Genomic DNA, 18,061 nt, shown 5'->3' with positions numbered 1-18,061 from the left:
TGTCTGTCTTTCGCCCCGCCGACTGTCTGTCTATGCGTCCGTCTGGCAGGCAGGCTGTGTACTGTCGCTATGAATCTCTCCATTCGTTCTCTGGATGTCCGTCTGTGTGTTCATGTCTGTCTGTCTTTCCATCCGCCCACATTTCGTCTTACCGCATATATAGACTATACAGTGGTGTGTCTCTTCATTTTACCGTCCATCCTTTTATCTCTTTTCTTTCTTTAGTCTTTCCGTCCGGGAATCTATCGACCTGTTCATTCGTTCTTCCAATCCTCTATAATTATATAGAGAGAGAACATTTATGTGTCTGTCCGTTCGTATACGTTCTTAGGCTTGTGATCTGTCTGTCCATATCTGTCGTTTCGTTTGTCTTCATGTGTGCTTGTGTACTCGCCTGCCCACTCGTTCGTTTTGCCGTCTATCCGATCGCATGTGTGTCCGTATAAAACCCTGACAGATTTCACTTGCATTCAATATAACGATGTCGGCTTATATTTTACTCAAAGGTTAAAGCGCAACTTTGACATTACGTGGAAGACACTAACATGGGATGATTTTCTCTCAGGCAATGGATGTTTGCCCTTTGTCAATTAAACATTCTGTGTGACCTTAGATGGAAGTGCCAGGCCAAATTTACATTACCGTGTGTCCATCAAGTGTCGGACCGAAAAAGCTGTAAATTGCCTTAAGATAAAACCCTGACAGGAATATAGTCTAATAAAAAAAATTGTGAAAAGATAACGCCATTAGTCTTTACTTTAATCTTGACAAAATGGGAACTACAATTGAAAATAAAGTCAACTTAATATTTAAAAGGAATCCTGGATAATATATTCAAATAGTTTCCTCAAAATTATACTCTCTAGTGATCAAGAGATAGATCGTTGAACTCTCATCGACAGGAATCTGAATTAGAATATGGACTAACTCTATAAAATATACCGCGGAGAAAGTGATTGTGAGATCACCGTACTACTCCTCCGTCATCTCCATACATTTGTCTTGTGACCGCTGACTATATTTTATAATAAGAATTCACCTTAAATAAATAATTTCAAATATTCTACCTCACCAACATATACTTCCAAATAACATGTAAGCTAATTCACAAGATTCGAAAAGTTTATTTGTCCAGAAGTCGCCATTTTTTGTTCGTACTTTTCCAATAAAATATTCTCACAGAACCAAAACTCAGCTTACATTTTCATAACGACTGTATTATCAAATTTCTTGGCTTAAAAATCAATAATCTGCTAAATTGGAAAAATCATATTAAAGAAATTATCCCCAAACTAACTTCAGCATGTTTTGCTATTAGATCTATGCAAAAAGTATTAAAAACAATAGACTTTGCATACTTCCACTCAGTAATGAGTTATGGAATAATATTCTGGGGAAATTCTATAGATAGTAACAGTATATTCCTTACTTAATTACTTTTTTTAAGTTGGTTATTTAACGACGCTGTATCAACTACGAGGTTATGTAGAGTCGATGAGATTGGTGATAGCGAGATGGTATTTGGCGAGGTGAGGCCAAGGATTCGCCATGGATTACCTGCCATTCACCTTACAGTTTCGGAATATCTCGGAAAAAAACCCCAACCAGGTAATCAACCCAAGCGGGAATCGAACCCGCGCCCGAGCGTAACTTCAGAACGGCAGGCAAGCACCTTAACCGACTGAGCCACGCCAGTGGCACTTACTTACGTACCTACTTACTTACTTACTTCTTACAAACGCTTTTAAGGAACCCGGCGGTTCATTGCCGCCCTCATATAAGCCCGCGTCCATACCTGTGGAGTAATTGTCAGCGCGTCTGGCCGCGAAACCAGGTGGCCCGGGTTTGAATCCCGGTCGGGGCAAGTTTATCTGGTTGAGGTTTTTTCCGGGGTTTTCCCTCAACCCAATACGATCAAATTCTGGATAACTTTCGGTGCTGGACCCCGGACTCATTTCACCTGCATTATCACCTTCATTTCATTCAGAAACTAAATAAACTAGATGTTGATGCAGCGTCGTAAAATAACCCAATAAAATAAAAAATATAAGCCCGCCATCGGTCCCTATCCTGAGCAAGATTAATCCAGTCCCTACCATTATACCCCACCTGTCTCAAATCCATTTTAATATTATCCTCCCATCTACGTCTCGGTCTCCCCAAAGGTCTTTTTCCCCATTCCTACTACAAAAAAGAGTAATTAGAATAATAGTATGTTCAAATCTAGGGAATCGTGTAGGACTATTTAAAAAAAACTACAAATAATGCCCATGGCTTGTCAGCATATTTTTTCATTAATAATCTTCGCATGTAAACGTGAAAACTTTGTAACTAATTCATCAGTTCATAGCATAAATACGCGTCAAAAAAAAAAAGATTTTCATACTCCATAGGCAAGTCTATCGTGCTATCAAACAGGAGTGCTTTATATGGCAGTAAAAATTTTAATCGTCTCCCTATGGATGTAAAAAGTTAAACTCAGAACATAAGGTTATTTAGCGTCAAATTAAAGAAGTACCTAATTTATCACGCCTTCTATTTTGTAGGTGAATTCATGACATTCAACAACGCTTCATGAAATTGATACTAAAACTTTGTGTTGTACTAGTAGACTATATTGTAAACCTCTTCTGTATATATTTCAACTAGACTGTGACTATAAATTAAGACTTTATAATAGTATTAAGTTTTTTTGACTTATTCCATATTGTAACTGTGAAGCAATGTTAATAAATACAATACAATACTGAGTGTTCATTTCAAAGTGTGTCATGACGTCATTGTTGATGAGTCAGCGATTTGAAGCGAGTTTCAGCTTTTGTGTCAGAGAAGTTGCCTATTAATCAAGGCGTTCAATCTGAACTTGAGAACGTGTACGGTATAACTTGAACGTCGCGTAGCAACAGATGGCGGTCTGTACGGTCTGTGTGCTACCATAACCTCTTTCGAACTATGTTTTGCGCGGCCAAGTCGTACGCAGGGTATTTGCTATCATCGGTTGCGTACGGCAACATTCCACAATAAAAATCAAATGCTCCGTGTCCATGTTGACCGTCGAAATTAATGTCAACAAATACGTAAGTAATCGTCTTAACCCTCTCCCCATATCCCGATAGTAAGAAAAAACTCAACTCAGTACATGTTACGAAACAGTTCACATTCCTGCCACTACCGGCGTTACCGTACGTATCGGTAAATACTCTTCTGAATGAACGCCGTACTTGCTAGGCAACTTCTCTGGCAGATAAGTAATACACCTCTGCGGAAGTGTAGGAAGATTGAATTCTCTAGGCTCATCGACTAGCCACATGACGGCATACAGCGAGCCATGACACACTTTGAACTGAACACCCAGTATAATACCAGAACTCTTAACAATTCACTGCATCAGTTTGAACTAAACTTAAAGACACGTCATGCTAGAAAACATATCCAGAAATCTAAGTTTTAATACAATCCTACAATAAATTTCATTAATATTAAGACCAATATTTTTTATTGCCATAAAACAAATTTTGTTATGGATATTAACATTACACAAAAATAACAAACATAAATTTCCAGGAATAAACCCGCAATTACTTACCATTAGAATACCTATATATTTATGTAAGTGACTAAAGTAGTGTTTTTTTAATGAATCGGTTGAAGCACTGTACCAATTTTATTAGTGTTCTTAAATTTTTTATTAGTGTTCTTTAAATATTAGTCTGTAAAACTGTATCAGCTTCTTTTGTTTCTGGCTAAGTGGAAGAGAAGGCCTAATGGCCTTAACTTCGCCAGAATAAATAAATAAATATTATTATTATTATTATTATTATTATTATTATTATTATTATTATTATTATTATAGAATTTTTTAAAATTCTCTTCTCTTCTCTTCTCTTCTCTTCTCTTCTCTTCTCTTCTCTTCTCTTCTCTTCTCTTCTCTTCTCTTCTCTTCTCTTCTCTTCTCTTCTCTTCTCTTCTCTTCTCTTCTCTTCTCTTCTCTTCTCTTCTTTGCACCTTCCTGTATTGTCCTGCATATGAACACTTGTTTCCAATTTACAACTTGGCGTGCTATTGCTTTTGAAAGGTGGTTGTCACGACAGACTAGAGCCCCCACACTCGCCTCTTTTCTTAGAATTCCAGTTCTTGACTTGTAAAATGCTTTCGTCACAGTAATTGAAAACGATATCTGTCACTAATGACATTATCGCCCACTTGTCAATTCCTCTCAACGAGAGTCTTCGTTTCGTATGCGTGTAACATGAATTCTTACATAATTTACACTGTTGCTATACGTCCCTATAAACGAGTTGCTTATTAAAAATTTGTCGTAATAAAATAATAAATCACATTTGATTGATACAGTTAAAATCCGTGCTTCTTAATGGCCCTCATTGTAGTCGAGTTGTCGCACTAATAGTGGTTATTATAACAAAGTTCAGTCCACCGCTAGCATGTCTGATTGACGGGCCCGAGTTCAATTTCTGCCTGGGACAAGTTACCTCATTGAGGTTTTATCCAAGGTTTTTCTTCAACCAACTGACGCAAAATTGCAGAATAACTTTCAGAGTTGGACCTAGAACTCATTTCGTCATCATAATTACACTTCCCTTCTTTCATCATCATCATCAACATCATCATCATCATCATCATCATCTTTTTTTCCCTTACTTCGGGATTTCTCCGATGTAGAGTTGGCTGTCGGTCATCACCGGACTTGAACTCCGTGGTATGTGGTCATTAGTTGCTGGTGGTAGTTCTATGTACCTGGGCTCTGCCCTGGGCTTACTAAAGCTCAGTGATGTCAAAGCAAGCGAATTTTTCTGACCTTGACGTCGTGCACGGGCATCAAGCGCTAGGTATGGAGGGAAAAATAATTATGTACAGCATGAATAAGCAGCCTGTTGGACTAAGAAAACAGTGGTGCACAAACTTCAAACGGAACGTGACATTTTATGTCGTTATTTTTATATGTTTCTTTCTGTTTTATATTTTATTTATTGTCTGTAAAGCAAAAGTATTAAAACCAATTTCTTAATATTGCACTTGTGTTTTAAATGTTAATAACATAATAAATAGTTAAGAAGGAATATTCACATAAATTCCATAATGGTACAATAATTACACTATACTAAGTGAATGAAACACATCATTCATAAAGAAGGTGATATTCCAAAGAAAGAGATTGAGTATGACATGGTAAGTTGGAATTGATATTGATGGTATCTTTAGCCTTATAAAAGTAATCAGTAAACTAATCAAAGCAATATTAGGGCCTATAGTACAAAGTAAACTTACCTAGGTATATGTTTTAACTGTAACTAATATTCCATAACAAAACTCTTCTCGCATTATGCTTTTAAGGTGATATTGGTGCGCAACTTCCTATCATCAGAATATTAAATCATTTTCTCGAAATCTGCTGAAGCTATAGAGCTGACGTTTTATAACACATGAACACATATCTTTTGTTTATGATGTAACAATAATTGCTTTGTTAATTCATTCCCTTACAAGACTTTCCATGCGAATACTTTCAAAAATTTCAATACACTATCTTCAATATTACGTATTTAAGGTAGATTTATAAAAACATTTTTTCAGTACCTGCAAGGCTACTAAATAAACACATCTGAAAATTTCACTTTTCTGTAAAAGTGAGTTCAGAAAATATTCCTTTTGAATAAAAAAGCAAACTTGTGAAAAATGAGCGTTATAATTAAAGCTTACATTCTTATAATGCACTTATACTTCTCAGACAAATATACAAATTAACATGGACACAGTTTTAATAAGTTCTCTTCCCTTTATCTATTGAATCAGTGCTGGCCATCCCCGAATATAGCTCGACCAAGCGGCATATACTACCTCTTTCGTCTGTCTCTTTCCTTTGCGTTGTAAAGCGCTCAGGCTCTTCTGAGCTCTAAAGCGCGCGCTTGCGCCTATCGGCATCAGTTGACATGACTGCTGTAGCTCGTGGGACCGAGTTCGAGGGTCCGCGCTGACGCCTACGTGGAAAGATAAAAAGGATTCTGCAGCCTGTAGGGGAGTACGGAGGTGGCCCGTGGGAGAATATGTAGCACGGGGGTATGCACATCATTCTATTCTGTGTAGTATAATGAACTCACCTAAGCAGAGGGCAGTCCCCAGCCCTTGCGTCTCTTCTCAGAGAGAGTAAATCAAGTTCAAGTGTATTGCGAAATTTAATGCAGTGAAGTGCCGTTTTATTTTCGGCACCCTGTGTTTTTTTATTCATTTTCTTTCTTATTCCTTATTTATGTTACTTCCTGTTTTTAATTTACCCTTCCTTTTCGTAGACGGCGTTGTTCTATCCGCCATTCATGTATAAGGAGCGAGTTTCTTTATCACGTGATATTGGTTTTTTATTTTCATTGGTGGGTCTGTTCAAATTTATTCTCGGATTAGCGTCCTTTTCCGGCTGGAACGGTTGACGCGAGTGAGGAGTCTTGGATCGACGCTCGAGGAGAGAGGTTGAGGAACAGCCATTGGGGGCTGGAGTTAGTTTAGCAGTGGCTTGTGATGGAGTAACGGATAACCTGGTCTGAGAAGAGACGTGAACTGCTGCAGTTTGAACCCGAACTGGGATGGTCGCTAACTACATATACTGTAGTCGTGCCCTGGCTCCGGAGTCTTTGAATTCTTTGATGATGGTTACATGATGGTTTGAGGAAGACGATTTTTACTTGATTTCGAGACTGGACTAACCCATGATTGTAACAGGTTTTTCACCATTCGTGAATATATGTTTCTTTTTCATTAATAGGCCTATATGTATATATTTACGTTCATACAGGCTATTACGTAATTTGTATTTATTTAAAAGACATCATTTTATTTTTACTAACATTTCTAATATTAACCTGCCTATACCTTTGGCTTAAAGGTTGTGAACCGGAAACACCGTTTGATACCCCCTTCCACTAGAGTTCGATGATAGTGGCGTAAGATACAAACAAATCACTTTACTAGGTATAGGAGGGATGAAAAGTAGTTCATCCATTTACGTAAACTAGGAAATATCGCGATTTTGAGTTTGATAATTTTCATTAGGTTTTTCTTTAGTCAAAATACAGTAAAATATTAACAATAAGTGTTTTTATACTCGAACTGAGCTGTCCATGTGGACGTATTCATTATGCAGCGCATATTATACTGTCTATAACACATTAGCGTACAATATAGAGAATGAAGTTAAATTGAAAAATAATCATAATATGGATATTTAAACACATATTTGAAAATGATGGCCTTTCATTTCTATACAGGTTTCAGTTCTTTTTTTGCATATTATCGCACTATAAACTATTGCATCTAATTCCAATTACCAGTTTCGTCTTTCGTACTAGTAACTCATGTTGAAATAATTATGTACCTACTCTATAAAAGAGTACCTTACGTACCGTAAATTCAATCTTCACTTCTGCCCGATCCGAAAAGATTAAATTATTCAGACATGCTATTTATTGTCCATTCAAGTGGTTTTGTCGAAGGTCGTAGAAAGGAGGGAAATCATGTGACAGTTAATTACTTAACGAAGCCTTTTTATTTAAGTTATTTTAAACAGTTGTATAATATTACGTAGACGTCCAATTCCTAACAGAAATTAATGTTTTCAGAAAAGAGCAAAGACAGCCCAGCCACAAAGGGACGGGCAGAAGTGGATGGGGGAAACCGGGATGCGACATAGGCAAACGGACGACAGTACCGAATATGATTCAATATTGAAAGCGAACATATTTCTGGAACGTACTATACTCACTAACTCAGTACTGTTTGTGTTTACGAAGACCGTAAGGCGACTCTGACTGTATACGCTTGGAGAACGGTTGTAAGTTTACTAGTAGAGGGGGTGGGAGTGAAGTACATTCAAAAACTCAGGTACAATAAAAATTGAAGTAAAAATAAAATGATGTCCCTGTATATTTCCTATTAGTTGTTTTTGCTTTTATATTGATACTTTCTTCTACATTCATTAAGGATAGGATTGTGAATCGGTTTAATTTACGCTTAATTTCTGTTAATACAGCTTATGCGGGTCTTGTGTTTACTGGAGAATGTCAGTTGAGCGTAGATTATTTGGCAAGCCAGTCCCGAAAGATCAGTAGATTTATAGTTGGGTTAAATTCAGCTTCATCCATATTGTCTGTTTTCTTATGGAGATGTTCCATTTGTGGACCATAATTGCTAACTCTACCCTTCACATATGTATAAAAATTTATTTCTCTAATCTTAGGTAATCTTTAAAATCTCTGAAAGCTTGTTCTTTTTTTTTATATTCTTATTACCTGAATTGTAATTTAATAAATGTTATCGGGTAATTTATTCTTTGTTCTAAGTGTTTTGTTTCACCTAACCTTCACGAGACAATCAACCCTATTGTACGGTTGGCGGCGGGGTTATTAAATAGAGGCAAGCCGTTTCAACAAAATGAGTGAAAGTCAAACTTATGACTCTGAGGTTATTTTCAAGGAATTAACCAGATAATATGGAAAAACAAACGCTGCTGTAATTTACATGGAAATACTACATTACTGGATCGGAAACCCTTTAACCTTATTCGACGGTTTAATATTGTTTTTATTGCTGCAGTTTTATTTCCATAAATTTAAGGAAAGAGATAAAGAGAGAGAAAGATTTAAACCGAAATTTACGTCAATGCCGCAGGTATCACGTCCCGGGTTCTAAGACAGCACACGACCGTGCAATAAAAGCGTTCGCGTGAGAGGGGTATCACGTGACCTATCGGAACTGGCCCGCAATGCGATAGTTCATAGAGAACAACACTCGATTTCTGTTTCTGAGGAATTCAGTCACAAACATCTCACGCCATCTCACATTTAGGTAAGAAGAGAATCACAGATGTTTCGTGCCCGCGTTTATGAGTGATTCTACGCCAGAGGGGTTATTAAATATCGTGATAGTAACTTTAGACTGGAATTGCATCCAGTTTTTAAATAATTTATGTACACCTCTTTAAGCCATAAAATTTTTGTCGAAAGAGGTTACGACTGAAGATAATAGTTAATTTCTCCGAAACATTAATTTTTTAGACGTACGGAGTCTAGCATTTCGTTCTTCACTTTATCTCACGTAAGATAAAATAAAAATTAAAGTTGTTAAACTCTATTTTTAGTAATCACTATGATGTGTTATTTTTGCACACAAACGTCATTAATTATTCTTCTTCTTCAAAAATGAATACAAAGAGAAATTAAAACGGAAGATTGCGAAAACCAGAGTCGAAGTAACAGCCAACAGAGAAAAAAAGAGTAAATACCAAACATGCATCAACTTAATCTCTGTTCTTTTTTATCATCTGTCTGTCTGTCTGTCTGTCTAATACTGGTTTAACAATGTCTATACATCTTCCAGTGCCAATATTCTAGTTTTTTTTTAAATAATTTTAAACATTCTCTCCAATCTCCTCTGTTAACCCACTATCCTTCCTCCAATCTTCTTTCCCTCATTGTTATTCTAATTCCATAAATCCATATGGTATTAGGTCTCCCTCTCGTCAACCTCTCGGGCGGCAACCATTCCAACATTTCTTTTGGTAACCGTTCTGCACTCATCCTTTTTACATGACCGTACTATTGTTATTTCTTATGTTGTACATAATCCAGTACAGAATTTTTTACTCCCATTTTAGATTTTATAACGTTGTTTCTAATTTTGTCTCCTTTTGATATAAAGCCGATCTTCTCCAAAAGTCCATTTCCATAGCTAATAATTTAGAATTTTTTTGATTTGCGATCCTTTACTTGCAGTGAAAAGGTTCAATTTATGGAAGGAACATGGAAATTGTGAATCGTGTTATTAATGTTGCAGGGTATTGTTCAAACGACGATTAAGCAAGACAACTGACATGTGTGCTGAGTGTGCATATAGGATGGCTTTGAAATACATCTATTCCAGGATAAAATGTATTTATTTGTTGTTAACTGGACTGTATTTGTTTTTAATTGTGTTTAATTTGTTGTGAAAGATTGGCTAAGACCACAACGTACACGAGCCTGGCTGTTACGGTATTGGCTACAAACATATTTTGTTGTATACTTTTGAATTTGTACTCACTTTGCTTACTAGCTAAATTTATTTTTTAATCTTTGTTTCTTTAATTTATTTATTTATTTGTGTATATATATATTTATTTACTTCTTTCTTTACTTATTTATTTATAACTTTATTTCATTATCTCATTTATATATTTATCTATTTATATTATATTTATCCAATCATTTATCCATCCATCCATTTATCCATCCATCCACTCATTGACTTATTTATTTATTCATTTGTTCGTTTATTCACATATTCATTTATTTATTTACTTACCTATCTACTTATCTATTTATTTATTTCTTTATCTGTTTATATATTTATCCATCCATTTATCCATCCATACACTCATTCACTCATTTATTTATTCATTTGTTCATTTATTCACTTATTCATTCTCTTATTTAATTAATTTATTTATTTATTTACTTATCTACTTATTTATTTACGTATCTATCTATTTATCTAACCATTTATTTATTCATTCATCTGTTTATCTATTTATCCTTATCTTTATTTGCCTCTTCATCTATTTATATATTTATCCATTTATATTATATTTATCCATTTATATATTTATCCATCCATCCACTCATTCACTTATTTATTTATTCATTTGTTCACTTATTCAGTTATTCACTTATTCACTTATCCATTTGTTCGTTTACTCATTCATTCACTCATCTATCTATCTGTCTGTCTATCTACCTCTTTATTTATTTATTCACTTATTTACTTATTTATTTATTTATTTATTTATTTATTTATACATCCATTCATTTATTTATTCATTTATTCATCCATTTATTTATTTGTTTATTTATTTAGTTATTTATTTATTTACTTATTCATTTATACATTTATTTATTTATTCATCCTTTTATTTATTTTATTTATTTATTTAATTTACTTAATTTATTTACTTATTTACTTATTTATTCATTTATTTATGCTTTAAAAATTGGGAAGAGCGGCTTATTGGAGAAAATAAAGGTAGTTGTGAACTGCGCCATCTATCAGCCGGACAGAGGTGCTGCATTGTCAATGCTACGAATTCTCACAGGTGTTGTTAATTGACTTTCATTTAACCGTAGTTCGCCACCTATCATGATTCGACAATTTTCCGATCACGAGGATGTGCGGAATTCGTTCTAGTCCTTTGAAATCGCAAGGAAATGCAGTCCCGGACTTTTGGATCATAGACAGGCACGCTAGTCACCACACTAAGAAAGCGGCCCAGCAGTAGCCTAATAACAGAGCTGGTAATTATGAATATGTATCCGTGTGCGCCCTTGGATGTCAGTTGTTATGAACTTGCATGTTTCTCCACCTTCTTTTTTACTACTCTATCAAATACACAATTCCAACAATCAAAGTAAAATCCTTAAGTTGTTTTATTAACATCATTAATAATTGGAGAAAATAACAATCACGAAGTTTTACTCCCACTGTTTATCTGTGCCTTCTCTCTCTCTCTCTCTCTCTCTCTCTCTCTCTCTCTCTCTCTCTCTCTCTCTCTCAACATGTTTCTCTGGATTGTTTCGTCTCTTCCAGACTCCCTCCCTGGCTGTCTCTTTCACCTTGCCTCTGTTGGCTGTCTCTCTCTTTCTACGATCTTCTCTCTCTTTCCACCCCTCTCTCTATCTCTCTCCGCAACATATTACGTCGTATCCATGCAATAAATGTTTCGTGATTTGTGATGTCGTTATACAAATAATGGTACCACATAACTCCAAACTAATGTGTGTTGATACATCGACTCAATTAACAGCTAATTTCTCATTCTGAGGGCAACTATTTTTAGAAAAGTGATAAATTATGTTACGTACCAGAATTGCAAGTTGTTACAAGTAGAGTTCCGGGATTCAAACTATATGACAGGATTCAAGATGTCTTCTTACCTGGAAAAGATGATAAAACAGTGCATTAATATTATTATTATTACTTACTTACTGGCTTTTAAGGAACCCGGAGGTTCATTGCCGCCCTCACATAAGCCCGCCATTGGTTCCTATCCTGAGCAAGATTAATCCAGTCTCTACCATCATATCCCACCTCCCTCAAATCCATTTTAATATTATGTTCCCACCTACGTCTCGGCCTCCCCAAAGGTATTTTTCCCTCCGGCCTCCCAACTAACACTCTATATGCATTTATGGATTCGCCCATACGTGCTACATGTCCTGCCCATCTGAAACGTCTGGATTTTATGTTCCTAATTATATTATTATGATTATTATCATTATCATTATTATTATTATTATTATTATTATTATTATTATTATTATTATTATTATTATTATTGGACAAGGAAATCAATATTACATCACAAAAAATACATAAAATAAAATCGCAAAACTATTAATGAGTGGAAGTCCCTTAAAATTAATGTTAAATTCCTTCCTACTTAGTGAATCAGTTACAAAAGCATTATAGTACAGTATAGCTTTGAATAACATCTGCATTAAATATGGAAAATCTTACAAAGTGAAACTACTTTAATTCGAACTTCACTAATTCGGAATTCGCGATAATTCGAACAGCTCTTTCGTTTGTTTGTTTATTTGTTTGTTTATGTTTTTTATTCTGCAGAACACACTTTGAAATCATCGAATATTCTACATTCATTTTTAATTAATGTTTCATATACAATATATTTGTAAAAGATAGTTACAGCACAGTCTAGTATATACAGTCACGAAGCTCAATACGTAGTAAATATGCAAACATTAGGTAGTTGCTCACCACTAGGATCGCTAATATCGCCTCATTACAGACAATGCGAAATAGTACCGGCACAGTCTATTGTTTCTAGCATCCTCAAAACTCAAGCTTCGTGACTATATATAGTAGACTGTGGTTACAGTATCCACTTCCTGTGCAATAATTGGCTTGTAGTAAGAAACTTCGAGCCAGTTTTTAATTAATGATTCGTGTCCCATAATATGTTTGTGAAATAGAATGATTAAACACTATATTTTGGGTTGCAATGAGTAGTGAATTGCATTCCATAGCCTCGCCTACTATCCTCATCTTCCCGTGGTGCAACCTGTTTTTAATAAACGAGGCTGTGGGGACCGAGTCACAGCGGTATAACTGTTGCATCAGAAATGGAGGAAATGCCATTTCTGTTGTCACAGCATGCATAAGCGTCCCCTAAGTGGTGAAGAGGAGATATGGTCGGTGGAGTTGTCTGACAATCCTTCAGGCTAGATCGTATGGACCCGCTAACCAACGGCAGGTTTGGTCCTCCAAACAGTTTGGAGGTTGCTTGTAGGTGATATAACCGCCATAACACAAAATTTGGTGCCTACGTTAAAATGGTTCTACTTTTTGCTACATCACTCTCCTATATTCGAGAGCAAGAGAGTTAATGTCTTTATTTGTTATTCATAATTCAGCATAAGTTAACGAAAACACCAAGTTAGTAATGAAACAACTCCGTAGGCCTAATATTATTTTTTGAACGACTGCGTTTTTTGCTGTATTTACAGCTATTGTTGTTACTTACTTACTTACAAATGGCTTTTAAGGAACCCGAAGGTTCATTGCCGCCCTCACATAAGCCCGCCATCGGTCCCTATCCTGTGCAAGATTAATCCAGTCTCTATCATCATATCCCACCTCCCTCAAATCCATTTTAATATTATCCTCCCATCTACGTCTCGGCCTCCCCAAAGGTCTTTTTCCCTCCGGTCTCCCAACTAACACTCTATATGCATTTCTTGATTCGCCCATACGTGCTACATGCCCTGCCCATCTCAAACGTCTGGATTTAATGTTCCTAATTATGTCAGGTGAAGAATACAATGCGTGCAGTTCTGCATTGTGTAACTTTCTCCATTCTCCTGTAACTTCATCCCGCTTAGCCCCAAATATATTCCTTTGCTGTGGTCGTGCCAGAGAATCAGTCCTATTCCGAGGCTTATTGTAGGGATTCATAACAAGCTGTTTTTTTTTTACGGTGATGGGTTGTTAGCCCTTCGCCCAACCCCCAAGCTGGAGGACCACCCCTTATCGGCTGTCCACGACTGCTTATTCAATATATTCGCAGCTACCCTCCATATCTGGAGGCCGTCTCCTCTATCCGCAACCTGAGGACGCGCCATGCCGTGGTGATAGGGACCCACCATACATGGACAGCTATTGTTGTTAGGCCTTGAAAATTAGAATTTCCACACAGAAACTTGTTGCCAGGGAAACCATTCTTCATAACATAAACTATACTGAAATAGACTCATTATGGTGCACTTATTGTTGCTTAGTTACCAATAGTGCAGTTTTGTAAAGGCTTTGGAATAACATTGCTCTAAATTTTCAACGCAAAATATATTTTTCTCCCCAATGCCACCAGGTTGTCTTTTCGACATTTCTGGTCTTCTCTCCTGGAATTGGCTTAGTTGTAACCCACTTCTGAGGTTGGGGCGCCTGGAATGCGGAGTTACATTACCCCGATGATATGATAGGATGATTATTATTATATGGTGCCTGGAGAGGTCTCAAATTTAAACTTAACCCAAATTCCAGACCACGGACGAACACAGGAAAAATTTCTGTGCTCTAACCGGGAATCGAACCCGGGACCTCATTAACTATAGCCTATAGCCAGAAGTTCTGATCACTAGACCATGAGGCTGGTCAACGCAAAATATATTGTATTTGCGATTTTAAAAATATGATCGCGCAAAAATGTTGTACAGTACACGTTTGTGAAATACATTACAAAATGTCAAAAACTGAAAAACTCGCTCTGCTAGTTGTTTAAACTTGTCCTCGATTTTGTAAAGAGCAATTCCCAACCTTGTACCGTAACACAGGCCTATTTTTTTTTTCACTTCTCGAAATAATCCTGTTCGAGTAAATTCCCCATAATTCAAACTTTCACTAATTCAGACTAGGTTTCCCCCCCCCCCCCAATGAGTTCGAATTAGTGAGGTGCCATTATACTATCAAACTGATATCAGAACAACAACATTCATATTACGTCTAAAATATGAGAGAAAAACAAGAGTGGGTTAAATCGTTACCGTCTTGTAATGGTGACACGAACTTCAAGTGTTTCATTTCGTGTACAGGTCTTGTTGACTCTGCTATCAATAGTTGAAATACGACGCTTAACCCGTCTACTGCTTACTTGATTCCAATTGCGCTGTAATATCAGGGTAGCTGTGTATAAAGCACAACGTTTCATAAAAATATAGAGCGGATAGTGGTTTTTAAGGAAATTGCCCACCGTTTTATTATGAACTAGAATTATGGCCGTGCAGGTTGTTTCTTTCCCATTGCGTCACGTCAAATCATTTGAGAACTTTCCTAAACTTACACATGCCATACTGAATGATACACGGTGACCCAGAAAATCTGAACACGAAACTAGATGTTGATGTAGATTGTGGAAATTCCAATAACCACACTTTCTCAAACTCTTACTCTACATCGTTTCGAATCTCAATTAAGATGATAGATAAAAGAAACCCCAGTTCACATTCAGTTTTCAAACTGTCATGAATCGTTTAAAATTTGTACCTTTATTAAATAGAGCAAAAGCTTCTTAAACTCTTCTCAAACTGAAATTTGCAGATAACAAGGCTCTGACAAGGGAAGGGTTTCGGTTCGAACAGAAATTTCGTATCTAAAATTTGTATACAAGCCCATCTTTACATCTCTGTAAAGCTCCTAAAAGCATTCGTTTGTGTAATGTGTGGTTTGTCTGTTAGAGCACTGTACAAGTTGAGGGGTGGGGAGAGCACTGCACAAGTTAAGGGGATGGGACACCTTACCCGTAAGCCTAGCCCAGCCTAGAAACTAGTGCGAGTGGTAAAATGTCTAAAGCCCATTTAAAAACATTTTTCTCCAACGTTCTGTCTGAAAATATTGCAACTAATCAAAAATGTACATTGTTGTGTGAGTCATTGAATGCGCACAAGGACACAACCTGAATAAATGAATCATTCCAAGGCTAAGACATGGAATGTATGATCATTCCACCTAGAAAAACTAAATATATCCAGCCTCTGGATATCTATTTCCTTAAACAATACAAAATATATGCTCGGAGGATAACAAATTGCATAAGGACTCTTGCTGAGAATTCAGAACTTAACTTGGGAAATCGAGTGTTTATAATGAAAATGCACTCTGTTATTCATAACCAGTTGTCTGCTCCAGTGTACCGCCCTATGCTTCAGTATTCGTGACAGTCAACTGGTTACGTGAATCCTGAACAAGTCTCGGACTTCAAAAATGTAATTCAGGTGGCATTTGATTTTTCAGCACTGGAGTGTGGTTCAGAAGATTGTTCAGGTGTTGCTTCTGCGTGTTGTGCTTATTGCTCTGCTCCATGCTGTTTCATGCATTTTATAGAGAATCCTCATGTAGGCCTACATTTTTAAAGAAGTGTATTGACCAATACCAACCAAACGGAGAGTTACACAAATAAATACTTTTAGGGTCTTCATCACCATTGTGAGGTAAGTCTCTGTACAAATTTTTAACCAAAAATTCCTGTTCGAGTCGAAACCCTTCCCTTGTGAGAGTCCTATCGTGAATAAAGAGTGTAAGGCTCCGTCCTGCTGAAACCACATGTTTTTTATGTTAACATCGTGCAGTTTCGGTGCAAAAAATGTTTCAAGCATAGCAACATACTGCTCGATAATCGATGCAAGCCGATCGCCAATTGTTTTGAAGGCGCGTCATGTCACGTAACGGTCAAATTCCACGGCCTGCAAGATACCCCGATCTCAGTGTTTGCGATTTCTTCCTGTGGGGACATCTTAAAAGCAACGTGTACCGCACACGTCCTGCAACTATCGCTGAATTAAAACAAAGGATTGAAGACGAAATCACTGGCATTACTCGAGACATGATACACGGGACATTCCAGAGTTTCCACACCAGGCTATCAGAATGTGTACGCCGAAATGGAGCACATCTTTCCGATGTCATCTTCAAGAAGTAACATGATCAAGTGACACTGTGTAATAATAGCAACATAAATGGCATATTATGTACATGCACTTCCATCGACAAATAATGTTTGTACTGTGTTTATTCCTGTCATTTATGTTAATTCAAAATTTCCATTTTCCCTGTGTCACCTGTATTTGCGATGGCTGTATAAGCAGTGTGTATCTATACATTGGAATTACATTGCTGTAGTTATGCACACGAAACCCCTGTTTAAGCGTTGTACATAGATAAAAAATGGCCTTCTATCTAACAGCTGTTCGTATCGATTGTCATTTTACGATGATGGTTGCCTTGCAGCCACAGAACAACAAATCAAAGAACATAGAATAATTAGAATAATATTGCTGTAGCTGTATTTTTTTATGTGATAATCGATGTAGTCCAGTTGTACTATCGATAGGCGCGGCACACTAGCGCAAACTATCGGATGCAATAAAAACTGCAATCTCAGTTATTCTGTTATCGTTCGTAATAAAATAATAACGAAACTATGACGTAGTTCTAAAACAGGTGTTCTGTTATACATAACGTATATAGTGATTATCAGAGCTAGGAACTTAGTACCGATCTCATTATTCAGGGTGCGAGCAGTCAGGAAATTGGCATACAAAACGGGCGACCTGCGCTATCAACGGCCGTCTTGGAATGAATCATGTTCATGTTAACAACCCTTACTGCATGCAACAGGGCCACATCGGCAGTATGGAATATATTGTTCTACTGCAAATGTAAGCGAGATTCATTCCCCGTATAAACACAGTAAGTTTCCTAGCTATGCATGCGCGTATGTATGTATTGTATACAGTATGTATGTATGTATGTATGTATGTATGTATGTATGTATGTATGTATGTATGTATGTATGTATGTATGTATGTATGTATGTATGTATATATACAGTATGCATGCATGTATGTACAGTATGTATGTATGTGTGTATGTATGTATTGTATACAGTATGTATGTATGTATGTATGAATATAAACAGTATGCATGCATGTATGTACAGTATGTATGTATGTAC

The sequence above is a fragment of the Periplaneta americana genome, chromosome 8 (genome assembly GCF_040183065.1).
Source record: "Periplaneta americana isolate PAMFEO1 chromosome 8, P.americana_PAMFEO1_priV1, whole genome shotgun sequence".
Lineage (NCBI taxonomy): Eukaryota > Metazoa > Arthropoda > Insecta > Blattodea > Blattidae > Periplaneta > Periplaneta americana.
The sequence above is the reverse complement of the archived record's forward strand: the minus strand, read 5'-3'. Positions refer to the sequence as shown.